At 43.8% G+C, this 14,023-nt stretch overlaps 1 long non-coding RNA gene across 1 annotated transcript in view; it reads left to right on the forward strand.

Annotated features, from left to right (window-relative positions):
* Positions 1 to 13,660, forward strand: part of LOC307181372 — a 108,861-nt gene extending 95,201 nt beyond the window's left edge. The window contains exons 2-3 of the long non-coding RNA XR_013826608.1: positions 4,135 to 4,220; positions 13,609 to 13,660. This is a non-coding gene — a long non-coding RNA (uncharacterized lncRNA). The remainder of the gene's footprint in view (positions 1 to 4,134; positions 4,221 to 13,608) is intronic.
* The last annotated feature ends 363 nt before the right edge of the window (positions 13,661 to 14,023 follow it).

The following is a 14,023-nucleotide window of genomic DNA, read 5'->3' on the forward strand; positions in this document are numbered from 1 at the left end:
AAATCGGTTTCCTGCAATTCTGCCCCGCTTTCAAGTCCTCTTGGCAGCCTTACTTCAGTATATTTTTGGATGATAGCTGTCATGTATAACTCTGCAGGTTTGTGAATTACAGTGCCCCTGAGCTCCTTTCTTCAACTCGCTTTCTTTTGAGCTGGCCGCAACACCGCAGGATGGCTTCATGTCCTAATCTGGTTCCGGCACGGCACGCTGAGCCTTTGGTTATTTCCTCTTCCTGGTGGGAAATGAGAGTTAAATTTGCCCGTCCAGACACCTCCAGCTAGTCTCTCATTATTCTCGCTATTCCTGTTCATCTTCCGCAGAAATTGCAACTGGGCCAAACAGGAGGTTAAAGGCGATGACTCTCCAAGTGGGGAGAGTGTTAGTAAAGCGTCTGGAATGTTGCACCCGAGTACCAGGGGAGGAAAACTGAGACATATTTGAACACGTCTCCCATTCACACGGTTGATCGTACTCTGGGTTCCACATGCATGTTTTAGCTGAAGGAAGAATAACTTAAACCTGGAAAGTTGAGACCCGTGGAATGGGTACCATGCAATATGACTTCAAAGAGTCTTCATTTGCTCACCGAACCTCTCCAATCCTATCACTGCTGCGTTTCTGCCCCTGTACACATGCTTGATTCTCTTTCGGAGACATAGCAATCCATAGGTTTTAAGATACTTACTAGTCAGGTACATTCTTAGACGTTTAATATGCGGTGTTGTGTCAATTTCGTTGAGCAAGGAGTAGCTCTTGTCTATTCCATATTTGGCTTAAGGAACTTTATCTGTGCTCATTTCAATCTCTGGTTTTATGCAGCACCCCAACTCACCTTTACCCTTAAGCAAGCATAAGTTGCTTTTCTAAATTTGAGACCCTGTTCTGTTTTGGAATTCAGTTCCTGTGTAGCCAAGTTTACATTCCATGTATTACTGATATCTTATGATGTTTCTTTTTCTGTGTGACTTATTTCAGTTAGAATCATCATACCTGAATCCACTCATTGTGCTGCTAAGGGCCTGATGACATAGATTTCATTGCTGAGTGATATTGCTTTGTAAGGAAGTACCACAACTTCTTTATCCATTTTTCACTTTCTGCGATGTTGAACTTGTACTGTAAACGAGGTTCTTGTAAACAGAGGCGTCCCAAACTTTGGGGTGGCTGTGTCTTTTTGGTTTTAATTTCCCTAAGCTATAGGACCGTAAGTCGAAGTGCCCTAGGCTCTGTTGCTTTGTTTTTTACATGTTTCAGGAAACACCATACACTTCTCCCGAGTGTCTGTTGGCAATTTACATCCCGCCCATCAGCATAACAAGGCTCCCAGTTCTCCATGGCCTGTCCTGCCTTTCTGGATTTTACACTTTTTTCAGATGGCCCTTTTGACCGGGGGGAAGTGAGACTTCATTGTAGTGCAGATTTCCTTTGCAAGCTTGCTTGGTTGGCCAAAAAGTGCGTATGCGTTTTTTCCTGAATATATTCAGGAAAAAACGCATACGCCCTTTTTGGCCAAGTGCATCATTGTGGACGTTCTGCCTCTTTTCCTATGCTTTCAATGCAATTCCAGTCTACCTCCTGAAATCGGTTTCCTGCAATTCTGCCCCGCTTTCAAGTCCTCTTGGCAGCCTTACTTCAGTATATTTTTGGATGATAGCTGTCATGTATAACTCTGCAGGTTTGTGAATTACAGTGCCCCTGAGCTCCTTTCTTCAACTCGCTTTCTTGTGAGCTGGCCGCAACACCGCAGGATGGCTTCAGGCCCTAATCTGGTTCCGGCACGGCACGCTGATCCTTTGGTTATTTCCTCTTCCTGGTGGGAAATGAGAGTTAAATTTGCCCGTCCAGACACCTCCAGCTAGTCTCTCATTATGCTCGCTATTCCTGTTCATCTTCCGCAGAAATTGCAAACTGGGCCAAACAGGAGGTTAAAGGCACTGACTCTCCAAGTGGGGAGAGTGTTAGTTAAGCATCTGGAATGTTGCACCCGAGTACCAGGGGAGGAAAACTGAGACATATTTGAACACGTCTCCCATTCACACGATTGATCGTACTCTGGGTTCCACATGCATGTTTTAGCTGAAGGAAGAATACCTTAAACCTGGAGAGTTGAGACCCGTGTAATGGATACCATGCAATATGACTTCAAAGGGTCTTCATTTGCTCACCGAACCTCTCCAATCCTATCACTGCTGCGTTTATGTCCCTGCACACATGCTTGATTCTCTTTCGGAGACATAGCAATCCATAGGTTTTAAGATACTTACTAGTCAGGTACATTCTTAGGCGTTTAATATGCGGTGTTGAGTCCATTTCGTTGAGCAAGGAGTAGCTCTTGTCTATTCCATATTTGGCTTAAGGAACTTTATCTGTGCTCATTTCAATCTCTGGTTTTATGCAGCACCCCAACTCACCTTTCCCCTTAAGCAAGCATAAGTTGGTTTTCTAAATTTGAGACCCTGTTCTGTTCTGTAATTCAGTTCCTGTGTAGCCAAGTTTACATTCCGTGTATTACTGATATCTTATGATGATTCTTTTTCTGTGTGACTTATTTCAGTTAGAATCATCATACCTGAATCCACTCATTGTGCTGCTAAGGGCCTGATGACATAGAGTTCATGGCTGAGTGATATTGCTTTGTAAGTAAATACCACAACTTCTTTATCCATTTTTCACTTTCTGCGATGTTGAACTTGTACTGTAAACGAGGTTCTTGTAAACAGAGGCTTCCCAAACTTTGGGGTGGCTGTGTCTTTTTGATTTTAATTTCCCTAAGCTATAGGACCATAAGTGGAAGTGCCCTAGGCTCTGTTGCTTTGTTTTTTAGATGTTTCAGGAAACACCATACACTTCTCCGGAGTGTCTGTTGGCAATTTACATCCCGCCCATCAGCATAACAAGGCTCCCAGTTCTCCATGGCCTGTCCAGCCTTTCTGGATTTTACACTTTTTTCAGATGGCCCTTTTGACCAGGGGGAAGTGAGACTTCATTGTACTGCAGATTTCATTTGCAAGCTTGCTTGGTTGGCCAAAAAGGGCGTATGCGTTTTTTCCTGAATATATTCAGGAAAAAACGCATACGCCCTTTTTGGCCAAGTGCATCATTGTGGATGTTCTGCCTCTTTTCCTATGCTTTCAATGCAATTCCAGTCTACCTCCTGAAATCGGTTTCCTGCAATTCTGCCCCGCTTTCAAGTCCTCTTGGCAGCCTTACTTCAGTATATTTTTGGACGATAGCTGTCATTTATAACTCTGCAGGTTTGTGAATTACAGTGCCCCTGAGCTCCTTTCTTCAACTCGCTTTGTTTTGAGCTGGCCGCAACACCGCAGGATGGCTTCCGGCCATAATCTGGTTCCGGCATGGCACGCTGAGCCTTTGGTTATTTCCTCTTCCGGGTGGGAAATGAGAGTTAAATTTGCCCGTCCAGACACCTCCAGCTAGTCTCTCATTGGTTCTCCCTATTCCTGTTCATCTTCCACAGAAATTGCAAACTGGTTCAAACAAGAGTTTAAAGGCGCTGACTCTCCAAGTGGGGAGAGTGTTAGTAAAGCGTCTGGAATGTTGCACCCGAGTACCAGGGGAGGAAAACTGAGACATATTTGAACACGTCTCCCGTTCACACGGTTGATCATACTCTGTGTTCCACATGCATGTTTTCGCTGAAGGAAGAATACCTTAAACCTGGGTAGTTGAAATCCGTGGAATGGGTACCATGCAATATGACTTCAAAGTGTCTTCATTTGCTCACCGAACCTCTCCAATCCTAACACTGCTGCGTTTATGCCCCTGTACACACGTTTGATTCTCTTTTGGAGACATAGCAATCCATAGGTTTTAAGATACTTACTAGTCAGGTACATTCTTAGGCGTTTAATATGGGGTGTTGAGTACATTTCGTTGAGCAAGGAGTAGCTCTTGTCTATTCCATATTTGGCTTAAGGAACTTTATCTGTGCTCATTTCAATCTGTGGTTTTATGCAGCACCCCAACTCACCTTTCCCCTTAAGCAAGCATAAGTTGGTTTTCTAAATTTTAGACCCTGTTCTGTTCTGTAATTCAGTTCCTGTGTAGCCAAGTTTACATTCCATGTATTACTGATATCTTAGGATGTTTCTTTTTCTGTGTGACTTATTTCAGTTAGAATCATCATACCTGAATCCATTCATTGTGCTGCAAAGGGCCTGATGACATAGATTTCATTGCTGAGTGATACTGCATTGTACGTAAGTACCACAAGTTCTTTATCCATTTTTCACTTTCTGTGATATTGAACTTGCACGGTAAACGAGGTTCTTGTAAACAGAGGCGTCCCAAACTTTGGGGTGGCTGTGTCTTTTTGATTTTAATTTCCCTGAGCTATAGGACCATAAGTGGAAGTGCCCTAGGCTCTGTTGCTTTGTTTTTTAGATGTTTCAGGAAACACCATACACTTCTCCTGTGTGTGTGTTGGCAATTTACATCCCGCCCATCAGCATAACAAGGCTCCCAGTTCTCCATGGCCTGTCCTGCCTTTCTGGATTTTACACTTTTTTCAGATGGCTCTTTTGACCGGGGGGAAGTGAGACTTCATTGTAGTGCAGATTTCCTTTGCAAACTTGCTTGGTTGGCCAAAAAGGGCGTATGCGTTTTTTTCTGGTATATATTCAGGAAAAAACGCATACGCCCTTTTTGGCCAAGTGCATCATTGTGGACTTTCTGCCTCTTTTCCTATGCTTTCAATGCAATTCCAGTCTACCTCCTGAAATCGGTTTCCTGCAATTCTGCCCCGCTTTCAAGTCCTCTTGGCAGCCTTACTTCAGTATATTTTTGGACGATAGCTGTCATTTATAACTCTGCAGGTTTGTGAATTACAGTGCCCCTGAGCTCCTTTCTTCAGCTCGCTTTCTTTTGAGCTGACCTCAACACCGCAGGATGGCTTCAGGCCCTAATCTGGTTCCGGCACGGCACGCTGAGCCTTTGGTTATTTGCTCTTCCTGGTGGGAAATGTGAGTTAAATTTGCCCGTCCAGACACCTCCAGCTAGTCTCTCATTGGTTCTCCCTATTCCTGTTCATCTTCCGCAGAAATTGCAAACTGGGCCAAACAGGAGGTTAAAGGCGCTGACTCTCCAAGTGGGGAGAGTGTTAGTAAAGCGTCTGGAATGTTGCACCGAAGTACCAGGGGAGGAAAACTGAGACATATTTGAACACGTCTCCCGATCACATGGTTGATCATACTCTAGGTTCCACATGCATGTTTTAGCTGAAGGAAGAATACCTTAAACCTGGGTAGTTGAAACCCGTGGAATGGGTACCATGCAATATGACTTCAATGGGTCTTCATTTGCTCAGCGAACCTCTCCAATCCTATCACTGCTGCGTTTATGCCCCTGTACACATGCTTGATTCTCTTTCGGAGACATAGCAATCCATAGGTTTTAAGATACTTACTAGTCAGGTACATTCTTAGGCGTTTAATATGCGGTGTTGAGTCCATTTCGTTGAGCAAGGAGTAGCTCTTGTCTATTCCATATTTGGCTTAAGGAACTTTATCTGTGCTCATTTCAATCTCTGGTTTTATGCAGCACCCCAACTCACCTTTCCCCTTAAGCAAGCATAAGTTGGTTTTCTAAATTTGAGACCCTGTTCTGTTTTGGAATTCTGTTCCTGTGTAGCCAAGTTTACATTCCATGTATTAGTGATATCTTATGATGTTTCTTTTTCTGTGTGACTTATTTCAGTTAGAATCATCGTACCTGAATCCACTCATTATGCTGCTACGGGCCTGATGACATAGATTTCATTGCTGAGTGAGTGATACTGCATTGTACGTAAGTACCACAAGTTCTTTATCCATTTTTCACTTTCTGCGATGTTGAACTTGTACTGTAAACGACTTTCTTGTAAACAGAGGCGTCCCAAGCTTTGGGGACGCTGTGTCTTTTTGATTTTAATTTCCCTAAGCTATAGGACCATAAGTGGAATTGCCCTAGGCTCTGTTGCTTTGTTTTTTAGATGTTTCAGGAAACACCATACACTTCTCCCGAGTGTCTGTTGGCAATTTCCATCCCGCCCATCAGCATAACAAGGCTCCCAGTTCTCCATGGCCTCTCCTGCTTTTCTGGATTTTACACTTTTTTCAGATGGCCCTTTTGACCAGGGGGAAGTGAGACTTCATTGTAGTGCAGATTTCCTTTGCAAGCTTGCTTGGTTGGCCAAAAAGGGCGTATGCGTTTTTTCCTGAATATATTCAGGAAAAAACGCATACGCCCTTTTTGGCCAAGTGCATCATTGTGGACGCTCTGCCTCTTTTCCTATGCTTTCAATGCAATTCCAGTCTACCTCCTGAAATCGGTTTCCTGCAATTCTGCCCCGCTTTCAAGTCCTCTTGGCAGCCTTACTTCAGTCTATTTTTGGACGATAGCTGTCATTTATAACTCTGCAGGTTTGTGAATTACAGTGCCCCTGAGCTCCTTTCTTCAACTCGCTTTCTTGTGAGCTGGCCGCAACACCGCAGGATGGCTTCAGGCCCTAATCTGGTTCCGGCACGGCACGCTGAGCCTTTGGTTAATTCCTCTTCCTGGTGGGAAATGAGAGTTAAATTTGCCCGTCCAGACACCTCCAGCTAGTCTCTCATTGGTTCTCCCTATTCCTGTTCATCTTCCGCAGAAATTGCAAACTGGGCCAAACAGGAGGTTAAAGACGCTGACTTTCCAAGAGGGAAGAGTGTTAGTAAAGCGTCTGGAATGTTGCACCCGAGTACAAGGGGAGGAAAATTGAGACATATTTGAACACGTCTCCCGTTCACACGGTTGATCATACTCTGGGTTCCACATGCATGTTTTAGCTGAAGGAAGAATACCTTAAACCTGGAGAGTTGAGACCCGTGTAATGGGTACCATGCAATATGACTTCAAAGGGTCTTCATTTGCTCACCGAACCTCTCCAATCCTATCACTGCTGCGTTTATGCCCGTGTACACACGCTTGATTCTCTTTTGGAGACATAGCAATCCATAGGTTTTAAGATACTTACTAGTCAGGTACATTCTTAGGCGTTTAATATGTGGTGTTGAGTCCATTTCGTTGAGCAAGGAGTAGCTCTTGTCTATTCCATATTAGGCATAAGGAACTTTATCTGTGCTCATTTCAATCTCTGGTTTTATGCAGCACCCCAACTCACCTTTCCCCTTAAGCAAGCATAAGTTGGTTTTCTAAATTTGAGACCCTGTTCTGTTCTCTAATTCAGTTCCTGTGTAGCCAAGTTTACATTCCGTGTATTAGTGATGTCTTATGATGTTTCTTTTTCTGTGTGACTTATTTCAGTTAGAATCATCGTACCTGAATCCACTCATTATGCTGCTACGGGCCTGATGACATAGATTTCATTGCTGAGTGATATTGTTTTGTAAGCAAATACCACAAGTTCTTTATCCATTTTTCACTTTCTGCGATGTTGAACTTGTACTGTAAACGAGGTTCTTGTAAACAGAGGCGTCCCAAGCTTTGGGGACGCTGTGTCTTTTTGATTTTAATTTCCCTAAGCTATAGGACCATAAGTGGAAGTGCCCTAGGCTCTGTTGCTTTGTTTTTTAGATGTTTCAAAAACACCATACACTTCTCCCGAGTGTCTGTTGGCAATTTACATCTCGCCCATCAGCATAACAAGGCTCCCAGTTCTCCATGGCCTGTCCTGCCTTTCTGGATTTTACACTTTTTTCAGATGGCCCTTTTGACCCGGGGGAAGTGAGACTTCATTTTAGTGCCGATTTCCTTTGCAAGCTTGCTTGGTTGGCCAAAAAGGGCGTATGCATTTTTCCCTGAGGAAAAAAGGCATACGCCCTTTTTGGCCAAGTGCATCATTGTGGACGTTCTGCCTCTTTTCCTATGCTTTCAATGCAATTCCAGTCTACCTCCTGAAATCGGTTTCCTGCAATTCTGCCCCGCTTTCAAGTCCTCTTGGCAGCCTTACTTCAGTATATTTTTGGACGATAGCTGTCATTTATAACTCTGCAGGTTTGTGAATTACAGTGCCCCTGAGCTCCTTTCTTCAACTCGCTTTCTTTTGAGCTGGCCGCAACACCGCAGGATGGGTTCAAGCCCTAATCTGGTTCCGGCACGGCACGCTGAGCCTTTGGTTAATTGCTCTTCCTGGTGGGAAATGAGAGTTAAATTTGCCCGTCCAGACACCTCCAGCTAGTCTCTCATTGGTTCTCGCTACTCCTGTTCATCTTCCGCAGAAATTGCAAACTGGGCAAAACAGGAGGTTAAAGGCGCTGACTCTCCATGTGGGGAGAGTGTTAGTAAAGCGTCTGGAATGTTGCACCCGAGTACCAGGGTACGAAAACTGAGACATATTTGAACACGTCTCCCGATCACACGGTTGATCATACTCTAGGTTCCACATGCATGTTTTAGCTGAAGGAAGAATACCTTAAACCTGGAGTGTTGAGACCCGTGGAATGGGTACCATGCAATATGACTTCAAAGGGTCTTCATTTGCTCACCGAACCTCTCCAATCCTATCACTGCTGCGTTTATGCCCCTGTACACACGCTTGATTCTCTTTTGGAGACATAGCAATCCATAGGTTTAAGATACTTACTAGTCTGGTACATTCTTAGGCGTTTAATATGGGGTGTTGAGTCCATTTCGTTGAGCAAGGAGTAGCTCTTGTCTATTCCATATTTGGCTTAAGGAACTTTATCTGTGCTCATTTCAATCTCTGGTTTTATGCAGCACCCCAACTCACCTTTCCCCTTAAGCAAGCATAAGTTGGTTTTCTAAATTTGAGACCCTGTTCTGTTTTGGAATTCAGTTCCTGTGTAGCCAAGATTACATTCCGTGTATTACTGATATCTTATGATGTTTCTTTTTCTGTGTGACTTATTTCAGTTAGAATCATCGTACCTGAATCCACTCATTATGCTGCTACGGGCCTGATGACATAGATTTCATTGCTGAGTGATATTGTTTTGTAAGCAAATACCACAAGTTCTTTATCCATTTTTCACTTTCTGCGATGTTGAACTTGTACTGTAAACGACGTTCTTGTAAACAGAGGCGTCCCAAGCTTTGGGGACGCTGTGTCTTTTTGATTTTAATTTCCCTAATCTATAGGACCATAAGTGGAAGTGCCCTAGGCTCTGTTGCTTTGTTTTTTAGATGTTTCAGGAAACACCATACACTTCTCCCGAGTGTCTGTTGGCAATTTCCATCCCGCCCATCAGCATAACAAGGCTCCCAGTTCTCCATGGCCTCTCCTGCTTTTCTGGATTTTACACTTTTTTCAGATGGCCCTTTTGACCGGGGGGAAGTGAGACTTCATTGTAGTGCAGATTTCCTTTGCAAGCTTGCTTGGTTGGCCAAAAAGGGCGTATGCGTTTTTTCCTGAATATATTCAGGAAAAAACGCATACGCCCTTTTTGGCCAAGTGCATCATTGTGGACGCTCTGCCTCTTTTCCTATGCTTTCAATGCAATTCCAGTCTACCTCCTGAAATCGGTTTCCTGCAATTCTGCCCCGCTTTCAAGTCCTCTTGGCAGCCTTCCTTCAGTATATTTTTGGACGATAGCTGTCATTTATAACTCTGCAGGTTTGTGAATTACACTGCCCCTGAGCTCCTTTCTTCAACTCGCTTTCTTGTGAGCTGGCCGCAACACCGCAGAATGGCTTCAGGCCCTAATCTGGTTCCGGCATGGCACGCTGAGCCTTTGGTTATTTCCTCTTCCTAGTGGGAAATGAGAGTTAAATTTGCCCGTCCAGACACCTCCAGCTAGTCTCTCATTGGTTCTCCCTATTCCTGTTCATCTTCCGCAGAAATTGCAAACTGGGCCAAACAGGAGGTTAAAGGCGCTGATTCTCCAAGTGGGGAGAATGTTAGTAAAGCGTCTTGAATGTTGCACTCAAGTACCAGGGGAGGAAAACTGAGACATATTTGAACACGTCTCCCGTTCACACGGTTGATCATACTCTGGGTTCCACATGCATGTTTTAGCAGAAGGAAGAATACCTTAAACCTGGAGAGTTGAGACCCGTGGAATGGGTACCATGCAATATGACTTCAAAGGGTCTTCATTTGCTCACGGAACGTCTCCAATCCTATCACTGCTGCGATTATGCCCCTGTACACACACTTGATTCTCTTTTGGAGACATAGCAATCCATAGGTTTTAAGATACTTACTAGTCAGGTACATTCTTAGGCGTTTAATATGGGATGTTGAGTCCATTTCGTTGAGCAAGGAGTAGCTCTTTTCTATTCCATATTTGGCTTAAGGAAATTTATCTGTGCTCATTTCAATCTCTGGTTTTATGCAGCACCCCAACTCACCTTTCCCCTTAAGCAAGCATAAGATGGTTTTCTAAATTTGAGACCCTGTTCTGTTTTGGAATTCAGTTCCTGTGTAGCCAAGTTTACATTCCGTGTATTAGTGATATCTTATGATGTTTCTTTTTCTGTGTGACTTATTTCAGTTAGAATCATCGTACCTGAATCCACTCATTATGCTGCTACGGGCCTGATGACATAGATTTCATTGCTGAGTGATACTGCATTGTACGTAAGTACCACAAGTTCTTTATCCATTTTTCACTTTCTGTGATATTGAACTTGTACGGTAAACGAGGTTCCTGTAAACAGAGGCGTCCCAAACTTTGGGGTGGCTGTGTCTTTTTGATTTTAATTTCCCTAAGCTATAGGACCATAAGTGGAAGTGCCCTAGGCTCTGTTGCTTTGTTTCTTAGATGTTTCAGGAAACACCATACACTTCTCCCGAGTGTCTGTTGGCAATTTACATCCCGCCCATCAGCATAACAAGGCTCTCAGTTCTCCATGGCCTGTCGTGCCTTTCTGGATTTTACTCTTTTTTCAGATGGCCCGTTTAACCGGGGGGAAGTGAGACTTCATTGTAGTGCAGATTTCCTTTGCAAGCTTGCTTGGTTGGCCAAAAAGGGCGTATGCGTTTTTTCCTGAATATATTCAGGAACAAACGCATACGTCCTTTTTGGCCAAGTGCATCATTGTGGACGCTCTGCCTCTTTTCCTATGCTTTCAATGCAATTCCAGTCTACCTCCTGAAATCGGTTTCTTGCAATTCTGCCCCGCTTTCAAGTCCTCTTGGCAGCCTTACTTCAGTATATTTTTGGACGATAGCTGTCATTTATAACTCTGCAGGTTTGTGAATTACAGTGTCCCTGAGCTCCTTTCTTCATCTCGCTTTCTTGTGAGCTGGCCGCAACACCGCAGGATGGCTTCAGGCCCTAATCTTGTTCTGGCACGGCACGCTGAGCCTTTGGTTATTTCCTCTTCCTGGTGGGAAATGAGAGTTAAATTTGCGTGTCCAGACACCTCCAGCTATTGTCTCATTGGTTCTCCCTATTCCTGTTCATCTTCCGCAGAAATTGCAAACTGGGCCAAACAGGTGGTTAAAGGCGCTGACTCTCCAAGTGGGGAGAGTGTTAGTAAAGCATCTGGAATGTTGCACAAGAGTACCAGGAGAGGAAAACTGAGATATATTTGAACACGTCTCCGATTCACACGGTTGATCATACTCTGGGTTCCACATGCATATTTTAGCTGAAGGAAGAATACCTTAAACCTGGAGAGTTGAGACCCGTGTAATGGGTACCATGCAATATGACTTCAAAGGGTCTTCATTTGCTCACCGAACCTCTCCAATCCTATCACTGCTGCGTTTATGCCCCTGTACACATGCTTGATTCTCTTTCGGAGACATAGCAATCCATAGGTTTTAAGATACTTACTAGTCAGGTACATTCTTAGGCGTTTAATATGCGGTGTTGAGTCCATTTCGTTGAGCAAGGAGTAGCTCTTGTCTATTCCATATTTGGCTTAAGGAACTTTATCTGTGCTCATTTCGATCTCTGGTTTTATGCAGCACCCCAACTCACCTTTCCCCTTAAGCAAGCATAAGTTGGTTTTCTAAATTTGAGACCCTGTTCTGTTCTGTAATTCAGTTCCTGTGTAGCCAAGTTTACATTCCGTGTATTAGTGATATCTTATGATGTTTCTTTTTCTGTGTGACTTATTTCAGTTAGAATCATCGTACCTGAATCCACTCATTGTGCTGCTAAGGGCCTGATGACATAGATTTCTTTGCTGAGTGATATTGCTTTATACGTAAATACCACAAGTTCTTTATCCATTTTTCACTTTCTGTGATATTGAACTTGTACGGTAAACGCGGTTCTCGTAAACAGAGGCGTCCCAAACTTTGGGGTGGCTGTGTCTTTTTGATTTTAATTTCCCTAAGCTATAGGACCATAAGTGGAAGTGCCCTAGGCTCTGTTGCTTTGTTTTTTAGATGTTTCAGGAAACACCATACACTTCTCCCGAGTGTCTGTTGGCAATTTACATCCCGCCCATCAGCATAACAGGGCTCCCAGTTCTCCATGGCCTGTCCTGCCTTTCTGGATTTTACACTGTTTTCAGATGGCCCGTTTGACCGGGGGGAAGTGAGACTTCATTGTAGTGCAGATTTCCTTTGCAAGCTTGCTTGGTTGGCCAAAAAGGGCGTATGCGTTTTTTCCTGAATATATTCAGGAAAAAACGCATACGCCCTTTTTGGCCAAGTGCATCATTGTGGACACTCTGCCTCTTTTCCTATGCTTTCAATGCAATTCCAGTCTACCTCCTGAAATCGGTTTCCTGCAATTCTGCCCCGCTTTCAAGTCCTCTTGGCAGCCTTACTTCAGTATATTTTTGGACGATAGCTGTCATTTATAACTCTGCAGGTTTGTGAATTACAGTGCCCCCGAGCTCCTTTCTTCAACTGGCTTTCCTGTGAGCTGGCCGCAACACCGCAGGATGGCTTCAGGCCCTAATCTGGTTCCGGCACGGCACACTGAGCCTTTGGTTAATTCCTCTTCCTGGTGGGAAATGAGAGTTAAATTTGCCCGTCCAGACACCTCCAGCTAGTCTCTCATTGCTTCTCGCTATTCCTGTTCATCTTCCACAGAATTTGCAAACTGGGCCAAACAGGAGGTTAAAGGGACTAACTCTCCAAGTCGGGAGAGTGTTAGTAAAGCGTCTGGAATGTTGCACCCGAGTACCAGGGTACGAAAACTGAGACATATTTGAACACGTCTCCCGATCACATGGTTGATCATACTCTACGTTCCACATGCATGTTTTAGGTGAAGGAAGAATACCTTAAACCTGGGTAGTTGAAACCCGTGGAATGGGTACCATGCAATATGACTTCAAAGGGTCTTCATTTCCTCACCGAACCTCTCCAATCCTATCACTGCTGTGTTTATGCCCCTGTACACATGCTTGATTCTCTTTCGGAGACATAGCAATCCATAGGTTTTAAGATACTTACTAGTCAGGTACATTCTTAGGCGTTTAATATGGGGTGTTGAGTCCATTTCGTTGAGCAAGGAGTAGCTCTTTTCTATTCCATATTTGGCTTAAGGAACTTTATCTGTGCTCATTTCGATCTCTGGTTTTATGCAGCAACCCAACTCACCTTTACCCTTAAGCAAGCATAAGTTGGTTTTCTAAATTTGAGACCCTGTTCTGTTCTGTAATTCACTTCCTGTGTAGCCAAGTTTACATTCCGTGTATTACTGATATCTTATGATGTTTCTTTTTCTGTGTGACTTATTTCAGTTAGAATCATCGTACCTGAATCCACTCATTGTGCTGCTAAGGTCCTGATGACATAGATTTCTTTGTTGAGTGATATTGCTTTATACGTAAATACCACAACTTCTTTATCCATTTTTCACTTTCTGCGATGTTGAACTTGTACTGTAAACGAGGTTCTTGTAAACAGAGCCATTCCAAACTTTGGGGTGGCTGTGTCTTTTTGATTTTAATTTCCCTAAGCTATAGGACCATAAGTGGAAGTGCCCTAGGCTCTGTTGCTTTGTTTTTTAGATGTTTCAGGAAACACCATACACTTCTCCCGAGTGTCTGTTGGCAATTTACATCCCGCCCATCAGCATAAAAAGTCTCCCAGTTCTCCATGGCCTGTCCTGCCTTTCTGGATTTTACACTTTTTTCAGATCGCCCTTTTGACGGG

Source organism: Stenella coeruleoalba (genome assembly GCF_951394435.1).
Source record: "Stenella coeruleoalba genome assembly, contig: scaffold_218, whole genome shotgun sequence".
Taxonomy (NCBI): Eukaryota; Metazoa; Chordata; class Mammalia; order Artiodactyla; family Delphinidae; genus Stenella; species Stenella coeruleoalba.